A 16,830-nucleotide genomic window follows, 5' to 3' on the forward strand; every position below is an offset into this window, starting at 1 on the left:
GAAACCATTTTAGAAATAGTTTCTCAAAAGAGAAGCTTAAACAAAATACTTTTTTTGTTGTTGTTGTTCAGGAGATATGCTGATTTCCTTTTGGGAAAAATAACTTATAAAGCATAGCTCATTTCCTATGTTGGACAAATAAGCAGTGCTACATATAAAGATACAAATGAGAGAGAAAACTCCATTACTGCCAAAGTGAAGATGCACTGATAAAATGTGCTTATATTTTTATAGGACATACTGAGGTAGTTATAAGGAATAGCAATCCTTAGTAAAGCAAAAGCACATTGTGAACTTCATTTTTGCAGACTTCAAAAACTTATTTGCAATCAATTAAAATTTTATTTCACCATCTGTGAGCTAGATATTATATAAAGTACTAGGGATACAAAGATAAATAATATACATATTCTGTATTTAAGGAATTGTTAAGCTGGTAGGGAGGAAAAGTATAAAATATTATGATACAATGTAATAATTGTGAAAACAGATTTATACTAAGCACTGATGTGACTCAAAGGGAAGAGTAAGCAATTTTTCCATGGAAGCTGGCAAACTCTGATGACAGATAAACTGGGCTGAATAGTGTCCCCACCTCAGTTCATGTCTATCCAAAAGGAACCTATTAAATGTGATCTTATTTGACAATAGGCTGTCTGCAGATGCAATAAAGATGTAGGTTAAGGTTATACTAAATTAGAGTAGTTATAGTAAGGTTATAGAGTGGTTTAGTAAGGTTATACTAAATTATACTAAACCTACCCACTGATATCCTTATAATGAGATACACAGAGACACAAAGGCAAAGATACACACGAAGGGATAAGGTCTTGGGAAGACAGAGGCAGATTGGAATTATGTTATCAACCAGGGTTTTTGGCCTTCCACAAGCAATAAAAGTTCACTGGAAATCAGTCAAGAAATTCAGGCAAGACTTTACTGGGGCCCTTGGTGCAGCAGGGGAAAGTGAGAACACACACCATGTTCTCTTTCTTGTTAGCTCCCCAAAGGGGAGGCAAGCTTGTTCTCTATATGGGGTGAAGGTAGGGGTGGGTCTAGGGGTTTGACTGGAGGGGAGGCTTAGGTGTTTTGCCCACCTCTTGGGTGATGTTGTGTGCAGGGAGTATGCACAGTACCCTACTTTTGCTCCAGGCTTTTCAAAAATAGCAGTTGGGTTTTTTAGTCTATTTGTATATTTGCCCCAACTGTGCATGTGAGTTAGGGCTTCTCTGGTGGCCCAGATAGTAAAGAATCTGCCTGCAATATGGTCAATCTGGGTTCAATTCCTGGGTTGGGAAGATCCCCTGGAGAAGGGAATGGCAACCCACTGCAGTGTTCTTGCCTGGAGAGTTACATAGACAAAAGAGCCTGGTAGTCTACATTCCATGGGATCAAAAAGAATTGGATACAACTGAGCATGCATGCAAGAATACTTAAGTGGTTTGCCATTCCATTCTCCAGTGGACCACATTCTGTCAGACCTCTCCACCATGACCTGCCTGTCTTGGGTGGCCCCACAGGCATGGCTTAGTTTCATTGAGTTAGACAAGGCTGTGGTCCTAGTGTGACTAGATTGACTAGTTTTCTGTGATTATGGTTTCAGTATGTCTGCCCTCTGAGGCCCTCTTGCAAAACCTACCATCTTACTTGGGTTTCTCTTACCTTGGACGTGGGGTATCTGTTCACGGCTGCTCCAGCAAAGCACAGCCGCTGCTCCTTACCTTGGACGAAGGGTATTGCCTCACTGCAACCCCTCCTGACCTTGAATGTGGACTAGCTCCTCTAGGTCCTCCTGCACCCACACAGCCACCACTCCTTGAATGTTGGGTTTCTCCTGACTCATCTCACATGCTAGTAAAGTAATAATCAAAGTTCTCCAGGGCAGCCTTCAGCAAAATATGTGAACCATGAACTTGCAGATGTTCAAGCTGGTTTTAGAAAAGGCAGAGGAACCAGAGATCAAATTGCCAACATCTGCTGGATCATGGAAAAAGCAAGAGAGTTCCGGAAAAACATCTATTTCTGCTTTATTGACTATGCCAAAGTCTGACTGTGTGGATCACAATAAACTGGGGAAAATTCTTAAAGAGATGGGAATACCAGACCACCTGACCTGCCTCTTGAAAAACCTATATGCACGTCAGGAAGCAACAGTTAGAACTGGACGTGGAACAATAGACTGGTTCCAAATAGGAAAAGGAGTACCTCAAGGCTGTGTATTGTCACCCTGCTTATTTAACTACTATGCAGAGTACATCATGAGAAATGCTGGACTGGAGGAAACAAGCTGGAATCAAGATTGCCGGGAGAAATATCAATAACCTCAGATATGCAGATGACACCACCCTTATGGCAGAAGTGAAGAGGAACTAAAAAGCCTCTTGATGAAAGTGAAAGAGGAGAGTGAAAAAGTTGGCTTAAAGCTCAACATTCAGAAAATGAAGATCATGGCATCCGGTCCCATCACTTCATGGGAAATAGATAGGGAAACAGTGGAAACAGTGTCAGAATTTATTTTTGGGGGCTCCAAAATCACTGCAGATGGTGACTGCAGCCATGAAATTAAAAGATGCTTACTCCTTGGAAGGAAAGTTATGCCCAACCTAGATAGCATATTCAAAAGCAGAGACATTACTTGGCCAAAAAAGGTCCGTCTAGTCAAGGCTATGGTTTTTCCAGTGATCATGTTTGGATGTGAGAGTTGGACTGTGAAGAAAGCTGAGTGCCGGAGAATTGATGCTTTTGAACTGTGGTGTTGGAGAAGACTCTTGAGAGTCCCTTGGACTGCAAGGAGATCCAACCAGTCCATTCTGAAGGAGATCAGCCCTGGGATTTCTTTGGAAGGAATGATGCTAAAGCTGAAACTCCAGTACTTTGGCCACCTCATGTGAAGAGTTGACTCATTGGAAAAGATTCTGATGCTGGGAGGGATTTGGGGCAGGAGGAAGAGGGGACGACAGAGAATGAGATGGCTGGATTGCATCATGGACTCGATGGATGTGAGTTTGAGTGAACTCCAGGAGATGGTGATGGACATGGAGGCCTGGCATGCTGCAATTCATGGGGTCGCAAAGAGTGGGACATGACTGAGCGACTGAACTGAGCTGAACTGAGCATGCATGCAGTTATTTTTAGCCCCATATTGTTTCTTTGTATTTTGTTGCTCAAAGAGTAGTGTGTCTAGGTGCAAACATTGCAGCAGAGTCCCAAGTCCTATCCCATTTCAGTTATGGCAAGCCAAGGAATTTGAGAAGTGCCCAGAAATTGGAGAAAACAAGGAAGACTTTCACCTAGAACCTATGGAGGGAATGTCCTTGCTGATACCTTGATTTTAGACTTCTAACCTCTAGAACTGTGAGATAAATATATTTTTGGCTTTATAAGTTATCCAGAAATCAGAGCCATAGAGGAACCTGGTGGGCTACGTCCAATTGAAAAGAGCCAGACACATCTGAGTGACTGCACACCCACATGAGGCTAGATCAGGTAAATTTGTCTCCTGCTGAGTTCATTTCACACTTTTGTATCCAATAAAATCTGACTAAAATTATTCAGAAAAGGAAAAATAAATAGCCAGCAAAAAAAGCCTCAAAAACCTTCCTCATATATTCTTCCTCAAAGCTTCTGGTGTTACCCTAACTTATTTGTAAAACTTTATGGAATTTGGCAGAAATGGTATGGACTTAACAGAAGCAGAAGATATTAAGAAGAGATGGCAAGAATACACAGAAGTACTGTACAAAAAAGATGTTCAGGACCAAGATAATCACGATGGTATGATCACTCACCTAGAGCCAGACATCCTGGAATGTGAAGCCAAGTGGGCCTTAGAAAGCATCACTACGAACAAAGCTAGTGGAGGTGATGGAATTCCAGTTGAGCTATTCCAAATCCTGAAAGATGATGCTGTGAAAGTGCTGCACTCAATATGCCAGCAAATTTGGAAAACTCAGCAATGGCCACAGGAATGGAAAAGGTCTGTTTTCATTCCAATCCCAAAGAAAGGCAATGCCAAAGAATGCTCAAACTACCGCACAATTGTACTCATCTCACATGCTAGTAAAATAATGCTTAAAATTCTCCAAGCCAGGCTTCAGCAGTACGTGAACCATGAACTTTCAGATGTTTAAGCTGGTTTTAGAAAAGGCAGAGGAACCAGAGATCAAATTGCCAACATCCGCTGGATCATGGAAAAAGCAAGAGAGTTCCAGAAAAACATCTATTTCTGCTTTATTGACTATGCCAAAGCCTTTGACTGTGTGGATCACAATAAACTTTGGAAAATTCGAAAGAGATGGGAATACCAGACTACCTGATCTGCCTCTTGAGAAATCTGTATGCACGTCAGGAAGCAACAGTTAGAACTGGACATGGAACAACAGACTGGTCCAAATAGGAAAAGGAGTACATCAAGGCTGTATATTGTCATCTTGTTTATTTAACTTATATGCAGAGTACATCATGAGAAACGCTGGACTGGAAGAAACAAGCTGGAATCAAGATTGCCAGGAGAAATATCAATAACCTCAGATATGCAGATAACACCACCCTTATGGCAGAAAGTGAAGAGGAACTAAAAAGCCTCTTGAGGAAAGTGAAAGAGGAGAGTGAAAAAGTTGGCTTAAAGCTCAACATTCAGAAAATGAAGATCATGGCATCCAGTCCCATCACTTCATGGGAAATAGATGGGGAAACAGTGGAAACAGTGTCAGACTTTATTTTTTGGGCTCCAAAATCACTGCAGATGATGACTGAGTCATGAAATTAAAAGACGCTTAGTCCTTGGAAGGAAAGTTATGACCAACCTAGATAGCATATTGAAAAGCAGAGACATTACTTTGCCAACAAAGGTTCGTCTAGTCAAGGCTATGGTTTTTCCTGTGGTCATGTATAGATGTGAGAGTTGGACTGTGAAGAAGGCTGAGTGCCAAAGAATTGATGCTTTTGAACTGTGGTGTTGGAGAAGACTCTTGAGAGTCCCTTGGACTGCAAGGAGATCCAACCAGTCCATTCTGCAGGAGATCAGCCCTGGGATTTCTTTGGGAGGAATGATGCTAAAGCTGAAACTCCAGTACTTTGGCCACCTCATGTGAAGAGTTGACTCATTGGAAAAGACCCTGATGCTGGGAGGGATTGGGAGCAGGAAGAGAAGGGGGCAGCAGAGGATGCGATGGCTAGATGACATCACTGACTCGATGGATGTGAGTCTGAGTGAACTCCGGGAGTTGGTGATGGACAGGGAAGCTGCGATTTATGGGGTCGCAGGGAGTCAGACATGACTGAGCAACTGATCTGATCTGATCTGATGGAATTTGGCAATCTTATACTTTCTTTTGATGAATAAAGATATAGGATATTTAAAAGTAAAGGAAATAATAGAATTATTTTTTTCTTGCCAGATGAAATATGAAGAGTTTCTACTGAGAAAAAAACTGAAGACCGCTAGTAATTATCCTCTCATTGTCAAGTTCTAATAATTGACCTACTAACATTCTAAAATTAAGACAAACCAAATTAGAAAGTATCTTTTCAAAAAGTTCCACAGGTTTGTTTTTTGTTAGTTTGTTTTTTACTATTATTAATATACTTGTCATCATACATTTTCCCTTTTTGACTTTTTGTGTGATGATAGTTAAGAGATGGATGATGAAAAACTTTATACAATGGCCAATAGCATCTTGCCATTTAATTACCTAGGCTGCCAACAGTAATCTTAATTAGCAATTTAGTTTCACATTTTGTTCATATCAATTCATTTACTATCGTTATAGGTGAATGAGACATAAGTTCATTTTTTTCAAGAATATTCTTACGACCTGGGCCAGTGCTTTGTATTTCCTGATGTATTTCACAGTAAGGAAACTTTAGGTGTCAATGGAGGGCTGAGGTGGGATAAAAAGTCAGAATAACCATACCAAAGAATTCAAGTTTTTTAAAAAAAGCTGATTTCATATATTCTGCAGCTTCTTGATATTGCTAAAGACAGAGAAATGGAGAAAGAAATCTCTACAATTCATCTTGCTCTGTCCTCTCTCTTCATCCTCTCAAAACCTTCCTTGAAAAGGCTTCCTACAACAGACCTATGTTAGAGGTGCTTTGGGGAATGATGCACAGGTCAGAGATCACATACAGGAGAATGCTGAGAGAGAAAAACCAACATGGTAGGAAAGAACACAGTACAGAGAATGCGGTGGAAGGAGGAATTCAAGTGAACGATGAGAACGAGCATATGTAGAAATGTTTAGACATCTTAGGAAGGGCTACATCTTGGAAAGGACTATGCTTGCTCCTTGAAAGAAAAGTTATAACCAACCTAGACAGCATATTAAAAAGCAGAGACATTTCTTTGCCAACAAAGGCCCGTCTAGTCAAACTACAGTTTTTTCAGTAGCTGTGTATAGAGGTGAGAGTTGGACTATAAAGAAAACTTAGCACTGAAGACTTGATGCTTTTGAACTGTGGTGTTGGAGAAGACTCTTGAGAATACCTTGGACTGCAAGGAGATCCAACCAGTCCATCCTAAAGGAGATCAGTCCTGAATGTTCATTGGAAGGACTGAAGTTGAAGCTGAAACTCCAATACTTTGGCCACCTGATTGGAAAAACGGACTCATTTGAAAAGACCCAGATGCTGGGAAAGATTGAAGGTGGGAGGAGAAGGGGATGGCAGAGGATGAGATGGTTGGATGGCATCACTGACTCAATGGACATGAATTTGAGTAAACTCTGGGAGTTGGTGTTAGACAGGAAGGCCGGGTGTGCTGGAGTCCATGGGGTCACAAAGAGTTGGACAGAACTGAGTGACTGAACTGAACAGACTGAAAATAGAATTAAGAGTCTGAGTGTTTTTAATTAAAAATTAAAATTTGGAATGATTCCAAAAAGACAAAAAACTCACAGGTGTTGGAGCTATATATGGATAATTTTACAATACAGAAGTATATAAAAAATAGGAATTTCAGAAAACTATCCTCTTACAGAGAGAAACCCATCAAAATGTCCATCTTCTAAATTTTTATATTTTCCAAATTTTTATGCAGTAAACCACAAAAATGTTATAATAAAAGAATGCAAAAGAAGTTCATTACAGCTTCAGGATTCCCTTTGATTTGGACCATGATATATGTCTTAACATTTAAACAATCAACAGACTTTCCTAGTATGTTCCAATAGCCTCCCTCACTCTCTGGATAAGTATCCAACTCCTCAGTTTGAAGAAGAAATGAAATAAACATGAAAGCTTTATGAATATCCCTGCCAAGGCCAGCTCCCAGGAGAAGATAAACTAACAATATCTATCTGAATTATTCTATTTTTCTGTTGTTTCTCAGGTATCTTGACATTTAAAATACTTAAATATTTGTGAGCAAGTGTTTTGATATTCACATCATCTGAGAATAGGAAGGACGAGAGAGAATGCACAAAGGACAAGTGTGGAGACAGAAATTGAAAACCACAAAATAACTGAATACAAATGATAAGTGAAGGCATATGAGAAATCTATTCATGACCTAAATCCATTAAAAAAGGTTAGTGTGGGGCAGAGATAAGTATGATTTGAGAGTAGTGTTGTTATTATGTAGTTTTTACTGAGCTATATGTAATCAGTTCAGTTCAGTTCATTCACTCAGTCGTGTCCTATTCTTTGCAACCCCATGGACACAACACACCAGGCTTTCCTGTCCATCGCCAACTCTCAGAGTTTACTCAAACTCATGTCCATCGAGTTGGTGATGCTATCCAACCATCTCATCCTATCTCGTCCCCTTCTCCTCCCACCTTCAATCTTTCCCAGCATCAGAGTCTTTTCCAGTGAGTCAGTTCTTTGCATCAGGTGGCCAAAGTATTGGAGTTTCAGCATCAGCATCAGTCCTTCCAATGAATATTCAGGACTGATTTCCTTTAGGATGGACTGGTTGGATCTCCTTGCAGTCCAAGAAACTCTTGAGAGTCTTCTCCAACACCATAGTTCAAAAGCATCAATTCTTCAGCACTCAGCTTTCTTTATGGTCCAACTTTAACATCCATACATGACTACTGGATAAACCATAGTTTTGACTAGATGGACTTTGATGGCAAAGTAATGTCTCTGCTTTTTAATATGCTGTCTAGGTTGGTCATAGCTTTTTTTCCAAGGAGCAAGTTCTTTTAATTTCATGGCTGCAGTCATCATCTGCAGTGATTTTGGAGCCCTCCCCAAAAAAGTCTGCCACTGTTTTCACAGTTTTCCATCTATTTGCCATGAAGTGATGGGACTGGATACCATGATCAAGTTTTCTGAATGTTGAGTTTTAAGACAACTTTTTCACTCTCCTCTTTCACTTTCATCAAGAGGCTCTTTAGTTCCTCTTCACTTTCTGCCATAGGGTGGTGTCATCTGCATATCTGAGGTTATTGACATTTCTCCCAGCAATCTCAGTTCCAGCTTGTGCTTCATCTACCCTGGCATTTTGCATGCCAGATCACCTGACCCACCTGTTGATAAATCTGTTTTCAGGTCAAGAAGCAACAGTTAAAACCAGGCATGGAACAACAGTCTGGCTCCAAATGAGGAAGGAGTATGCCAAGACTATATATTGTCACCCTGCTTATTTAACTTATATGCAGAGTATATGATGAGAAACTCTGGACTGGATGAAGCACAAGCTGGAATCAAGATTGCCAGGAGAAATATCAATAACCTCAGATATACAGATGACACAACCCTTAATGCAGAAAGTGAAGAACTAAAGAGCCTCTTGAAGAAAGTGAAAGAGGAGAGTGACAATGTCAGCTTAAAACTCAACACTCAGAAAATTCAAATCATGGCATCTGGTCCCATCACTTCATGGCAAGTAGATGGGGAGACAATGAAAACAGTGACATACTTTATATTTTTGGACTCCAAAATCACTACAGATGATAACTGCAGTCATGAGATTAAGACACTTGCTCCTTGGAAGGAAAGTTATGACCAATCTAGACAGCACATTAAAAAGCAGAGACGTTACTTTGCCAACAAAGGCTTGTCTAGTCAAATCTATGGTTTGTCCAGTAGTCATGTATGGATGTGAGAGTTGGACTGTAAAGAAAGCTGAGCACCAAAGAATCAATGCATTTGAACTATGGTGTTGGAGAAGACTCTTGAGAGTCCCTTGGACTGCAAGGAGATCCAACTAGTCCATCCTAAAGGAAATCAGTTCTGAATATTCATTGGAAGGACTGATGCTGATGCTAAAACTCCCATACTTTGGCCACCTGATGCAAAGAACTGATTCACTGGAAAAGACTCTGATGTTGGGAAAGATTGAAGGTGGGAGGAGGAGATGACAGAGAATGAGATGGTTGGATGGCATCACCGACTCAATGGACATGAGTTTGAGTAAACTCTGGGAGTTGGTGATGGACAAGGAGGCCTGGCATGCTGCAGTCCATGGGATCGCAAAGAGTCGGACATGACTGAGTGACTGAACTGAACCGAACTGAACTGAACTTTGCATATAAGTTATATAAGCAGGGTGACTATACAGCCTTGATGTACTCCCTTTCCCTATTTGCAACCAGTCTGCTGTTCCATGTCCAGTTCCAACTGTTGCTTCTTGATGTGCATGCAGATTTCTCAGGAAGCAGGCCAGGTGTTCTGGGGTTCCCATCACTTGAAGAATTTTCCACAGTTTCTTGTGATCCAAACAGTCATAGGGTTTGGCATAGTCAATAAAGCAGAAGTAGATGTTTTTCTGGAACTCTCCTCCTTTTTTGATGATCCAACAGACGTTGGCAATTTGATCTCTGGTTCCTCTCCCTTTTCTAAATCCAGCTTGAACATCTGGAAGTTTACAGCTCATGTACTGTTGAAGCCTGGCTTGGCAAATTTTCAGCATTACTTTGCTAGCATGTGCTGCTAAGCTGCTGCTAAGTCACTACAGTCGTGTCTGACTCTGTGCGACCCCATAGATGGAAGCCCACCAGGCTCCCCCATCCCTGGGATTTTCCAGGCAAGAACACTGGAGTGCGTTGCCATTTCCTTCTCCAATGCGTGAAAGTGAAAAGTGAAAGTGAAGTCTCTCAGTCGTGTCCGACTCTTAGCGACCCCATGGACTGCAGCCTACCATGCTCATCTGTCCATTGGACTTTCCAGGCAAGAATACTGGAGTGACGTGCCATTGCCTTCTCCATGCTAGCATGTGAGATGAGTGCAATTGTGTCGTAGTTTGAACATTCTTTGGCATTGCCTTTCTTCAGGATTGGAATGAAAACTGAGCTTTTCCAGTCCTGTGGCCACCGTTGAGTTTTCCAGGTTTGTTTGGATATTGAGTGCAGCATTTTTACAGTATTGTCTTTTAGGATTTGAAATAGCTCAACTGGAATTCCAACACCTCCACTAGCTTTGTTTGTAATGATGCTTCCTAAGGCCAACTTTACTTCGAATTCCAGGATATCTGGCTCTAGATAAATGATCACACCACCGTGGTTATCTGGGTCATTAAGATCTTTTTTGTATAGGTATTCTGTGTATTATTGCCACCTCTTCTTAATATCTTTTGCTTCTGTTTTAGGTCCATACCATTTCTGTCCTTTATTGTGCCCATCTTTGCATGAAATGATCCCTTGATATCTCTAATTTCTTGAAGAGATCTCTAGTCTTTCCCATTCAATTATTTTCCTCTATTTCTTTGCATTGATCACTAAGAAAGGCTTTCTTATCTTGTTATTTTCTAATGACCTGCATGGAAGCCTTGTGGTGGTGGTTAAGTGCTAAATTGTGTCCCATTCTTGCAACCCCATGGACTGCATCCCCCTAGGCTTCTCTGTCCATGGGATTTCTCAAGCATGAATACTGGAGTGGGTTGCCATTTTCTTCTCCAGGGGATCTTTCTGACCCAGGGATTGAATGAGGGTATCCTGCATTACAGGCAGATTCTTTTCTAACTAAGCCACCATGCAAGCCTACCGGGAGGCCTGTTTGTCCATAATTGTCACAGAAGTCAGTTGAACTTTCAGGCATGGTCTCTCCATCCAACTGCAAAAAGAATCCTGAGCATCTTTGTAACCATCTTTGAGGGATACACAGGATTATGTAGAGCCTTCTCACTCTAGCCAGGAGTTGAAATGCATCCTGATGACTTCCTGGACACAGTGATGTCCTTGTTCTTTCTCACAACTCCAGAAACTCCACTCCTACATTCTTTTAGTTGTGGTACACAAGATATTCAGTCTTCGCTGTGGCATGCAGGATCTTCAGTTACAACATATAGGAGCTAGCTCTCTGCCCAGGGATAAAACCTGGATCCCTTGCATTGGGATTGTGGAGTGTTAGCCACTGGACCAATTGTCTTACTCTTTCTAAGGAGCTTTCTTATCTCAGTCACATTCCTGCTGGATCTTTCATATTCAACATTTCATCCAGACCTGTCCAGACGTTGGGTTTTTGTTCTAAGCCACGATCTCTATGTTCATGCCTGTCCTGCCACTGAATAAGTCATAGTAAGTTATGGAAGAAGAAACAAATACTTGGATTCCTTTGGAAAGTCAATATAACCTGTATTGGGAAACAAAGGGAGAATATAGAAATAAATAGATATAAAGGCTATTTTCTAATCATATTTTGAGAGGAAGGACTCAAGTGATATCTTTCTCTTAAAAGTGTCCTATACATTTTCTTTTTAAAAGTATTATATTTCAAATATAATGAGCAATATGTGCTCAGTCACTCAATCCTATCTGACTCTTTGCCACCTCACAGACTCTAGCCATCTAGGCTCCTCTGCCCATGGAATTTTTCCATGCAAGAATACTGTGGTGGGCTGCCATTTCCTCCTCTAGGGGATCTTCTTGACCCAGAGATTGAACCTGCATCTCTTGAATCTCCTTCAATGGCAGGTGGATTCTTTATCCCTAGTGCCAATTGGGGAAAAAATGCATGACAAATAACAGTCCTCATTACAGTACAGTTCATTTCAGTCGCGCAGTTGTGTCCAACTCTTTGCAACCCCATGAATTACAGCATGCCAGGCCTCCCTGTCCATCACCAACTACTGGAGTTCACTCAAACTCATGTCCATCAAGTCAGTGATGCCACCCAGCCATCTCATCCTCTTATTTTTCCCTTCTCCTCCTGTCCCCATTCCCTCCCAGAATCAGAGTCTTTTCCAATGAGTCAACTCTTCACATGAGGTGGCCAAAGTACTGGAGTTTCAGCTTTAGCATCAGTCCTTCCAAAGAACATCCAGGACTAATCTCCTCTGGAATGGACTGGTTGGATCTCCTTGCAGTCCAAGGGACTCTCAAGAGTCTTCTCCAACACCACAGTTCAAAAGCATCAATTCTTCAGTGCTCAGCCCTCTTCACAGTCCAACTCTCACATCCATACACGATCACTGGAAAAACGATAGCCTTGACTAGACAGACCTTTGTTGGCAAAGTAATGTCTCTGCTTTTCAATATGCTATCTAGGTTGGTCATAACTTTCCTTTCAAGGAGTAAGCGTCTTTTAATTTCATGGCTGCAGTCACCATCTGCAGTGATTTTGGAGCCCCCCAAAATAAATTCTGACACTGTTTCCACTGTTTACCCATCTATTTCCCACGAAGTGATGGGACCAGATGCCATGATCTTCGTTTTCTCAATGTTGAGCTTTAAGCCAACTTTTTCATTCTCCTCTTTCACTTTCATCAAGAGGCTTTTTAGTTCCTCTTCACTTTCTGCCAAAAGGGTGGTGTCATCTGCATATCTGATGTTATTGATATTTCTCCCAGCAATCTTGATTCCAGCTTGCGCTTCTTCCAGCCCAGCATTTCTCATGATGTACTCTGCATAGAAGTTAAATAAGCAGGGTGACAATATACAGCCTTAATGTACTCCTTTTCCTATTTGGAACCAGTCTGTTGTTCCATGTCCAGTTCTAACTGTTGCTTCCTGACCTGCATATAGGTTTCTCAAGAGGCAGGTCAGGTGGTCTGGTATTCCCATCTCTTTCAGAATTTCCCACAGTTTACTGTGATCCACACAGTCAAAGGCTTTGGCATAGTCAATAAAGCAGAAATAGATGTTTTTCTGGAACTCTCTTGCTATTTTGATGATCAGGCAGATGTTGGCAATTTAATCTCTGGTTCCTCTGCCTTTTCTAAAACCAGCTTGAAAAAATATATAAATAAATAAAACCAGCTTGAACGGCTTGGAGAATTTTGAGCATTAGTTTACTAGCGTGTGTGATGAGTGAAATTGTGCGGTAGTTTGAGCATTCTTGGCATTGCCTTTCTTTGGGATTGGAAAGAAAACTGACCTTTTCTAGTCCTGTGGCCAGCAGTCCTCCTTAAAATTTTGTAAAAAGCCTTCGAGAAAGAAACATAACTTAATTCTAGATTAAGGAGAAACTTATTAAATATTTTTTTTTATTTGCCTTAGGATTAACTATATGAGAACTTCCCTGGTGACTTAGATGGTAAAGAATCTGCCTCCAATGCAGAAGACCCAAGTTTGATCCTGGGGTTGGGAAGATCCCTTGGAGAAGGGAATGACAACCCAGTATTCTTGCCTGGAGAATCCCTCGGATAGAGTGGCCTGGCAGTCCATGGGGTAGCAACTTCCACTAACTATATGAAGCCCCAATGTTAAGAGAAAAATATCAAATATTCAGGAATTTTTAAATACATTATCAAAAAATTTCTTTATTTTAAGTAAGATTGGTCAAGTCCACTGACAAGCCGGAACTCCATAACCAAGACCATCATGGTTAGACCTAAGTTTTTTTAAAGGATTAAAATTCCTCATTTTTCAGTGTTCCATTTCCATTTCACCGTTAGTGGTGAAACTTAGAAAACTCAAAGAGCTTATGTGCATGTGTTTTTTAGAAATAGCAATCAAAGCATCATGGGATAAGGGGACTGTACATCATTTAGCACTTCTTTAAGTTTACTAAGAATCCCAAATGACAACATAGTGGCCAAGGCTAAGAGTTAAGGCCCATATCGTCAGTTTCTGTACTTATTCTAGGACTGAGGTGTGATTCAAGTCCATATATCTCTAGGTCTAATATAAAGCTAAAAAAATAAAACCCAAACCATACCTCTAAATGCACACTTTATGGAAGAATCCTTACTATTAGCATCCCTGGACAATATTTTACATAGACCCTTAATGAATACTTTAGTCATGCAAGATGCCCCAAATTAAATCATTATTTGTTCTCATCTCTTTCTCAAGAGCTCGCTTTCCTTTTCTCCCCTAACTTCAATTCTGTCAAACCTATCTTCATAAGTTAAAGAGATAAGAAAACTGAACTGTGTTTTTTTTTTAATAATATATTTGCTCCTCAGATGGTTATTATCTTTAATTCACAAATGATGCATGTGTGTGTGTGTGTGTGTGTGTGTGTGACTATTGTGCCATTAACTGAAGATTACTTGGCACAAAAATTGACATTTTATTTATGTACCCCTATATTAAAAATACTGTGAAACAAAGAATATCTTTTTAAAAATTTACCTCTTTTACCAAGCAACCAGATTTTACTCTTTTATGTTTTGTTTATTTACTTATTTTTACTTATTCTGGTGTTACCACATACTTATCATTCTTCCAACGTTTTTTTCCTTTTTTAACATGTGTGTGATCTAAGAATAATGCAAACTGTCTGAAGGTTAAAAATCACATTATTTTGAATACCACAGAAAGATTGCTAGCAAATATTTTTTCAGTATGTTGTTACTGAAATACCACATACAAGTTAGATGTTGTGTAATGCATATGTCAGGATAGAACCTTATGTTCACAGATCGTGAAAATATAATTTCTAACTTCAACAGAATAGAAACTGGATACCTATTTTCAGGGTGTAAATTCATATGGGAGCACTGACAAAATGACAGATATTAAAATGGGTCCTGTATTCCAAAGTGACAGCCTCGGCTAACATAGAACTTTTAAAGTCAGGACAAATCACTAGGAAATACTGCCATTTTTTTTCTTTCCTTTTCATTATTTCTTCAAATATGTTCTACATGATATTTTAAAAACCAAATCTAAACAAATTTTTATGCTATTATTTTCATGCTGATCTTAGTAAATACAGTAATTCAATAATTAATGACTGCATGTATAAGAATTCTTATTAGGCCTTGAATTATACAGACAAAATAGAAAAACCTTCCATCAAAGAACTTAACACTCTGGTCTCATTAGTTTAGTGTATTCACTCTATGTTTTTAATTTTTTAAATGTGTTTATTTTTAAAATTCCCAACATTAATAGTTCTTATTTGCCATTATTCTGAAACTAGTAATTCACATATTGTCCCACCATAGGAGTTAACTTTGATCCAATCATTTCAACACATTTTGAATTTGGATACCTTTATTAACATAGAAAAATCTGTGGAGCCCCACATCACAAATGAACACAATTCCTCATTTATTCAGTATACATGTCCAAAAAATATTCAGAGCTGTTTTCCCAGGATTATTATTTCTAGGCAAATGTCTTCTATCACTTTTCCCAGGGTTCTGTGGTAATAATTGCTGGTGTTGTCTCTGTAGCAAACTGATATGATTAATTAAATTTTTACCTATTATGTTCAGGTAAGATGACCACATGTTTATGAAAATTTGGATGTTTCTCTCCAATTACTCTAGAATATTTACTAAATTAATATATGTATTACTGTGTATCTTAAAATATGTAAATATTTAAAAATTTTAATTGACATAGAAATATATACTATGTGTTTTAATATTTATATTTAGATATACACATATTTTAAAACTTGAATTGGCATCAAAATCTATACATAGAAACCTGGGTGTGTGTGTGCTTAGTTACTCAGTCATGTCCAATTCTTTTCGATCCCATGGACTGTAGCCCACCAGACTGCTCTGTCCATAGGATTCTCCAGGCAAGAATACTGGAGTGCGTTGCCATTTCCTCCTCCAGGGGATCTTCCCAACCCAGGGATCCAACCCAGGTCCCACATTGCAAATGGATTCTTACCATCTGAGCCACCAGGGAAGCCATAAAAACCTACTGAAAAGCAAAATCAGGAAGCAGTTATACTAATGGCTATTATAATACTATCAGACTAAAGGAAAAACAATCATAATATAAACTCTGGGTACCTTCAAACTTTGCTTATTCCTCTCCAGAGCAAAAACAACAAATATTCAGAACTTAGATATGTGACCCACTGTGAAATACCCTGGAAAGAATGAAAAATAATGTTTTATTAAATCCAAGTCCACTTCTGTCATATGATAAATCAATTCTCAACAGACATTTCCTTCATTGAGTCTGATTAGACTATGGAAAATTCATAACATAGGGAAAGACCACAGAATTTAGGAAGGATTATTCTAATTACATTCTTACAAGGGTATTTGCATAATTCAAAAGAAAACATTAGAAAATATCTCTGATTTGCTCCCTCAAAGAGAACCAAGAGGACATAGTTTATACAAAATTATTTCCAGTAGACATGAGAAAGAGAGATTATAGGAAAGAATTAAATTTAGAGACATAAAAGCCACAAAAATAAATTTCTTAGACTCTGGAAAAGCTAAATTCTATATATTAGCCAAATGATTAAGTAAAGGATAAATTTGAAATTTCTATGCCATTCATGAAATGACAAAGAGTTCAAGTATATAATTTACATGGGAGACCAGATGTTAAGTTTCAGAGCAGGAGAGACTAAGAGTCTCTATTCTTAGTAGACTTATAAGAAGTTTCAAAGTAAAAACTGCTCAGTCTTGTGCTGTTCTGTGCTGTGGTTAAGTCACTTCTGTTGTATCTGACTCTTTGCAACTGTAGCCTTCCAAGTTCCTCCTTCCAAGGGATTCTCTAGGCAAGAATACTGGAGTAG

This window comes from Bos javanicus, chromosome 2, assembly GCF_032452875.1.
Source record: "Bos javanicus breed banteng chromosome 2, ARS-OSU_banteng_1.0, whole genome shotgun sequence".
NCBI classification, from domain to species: domain Eukaryota; kingdom Metazoa; phylum Chordata; class Mammalia; order Artiodactyla; family Bovidae; genus Bos; species Bos javanicus.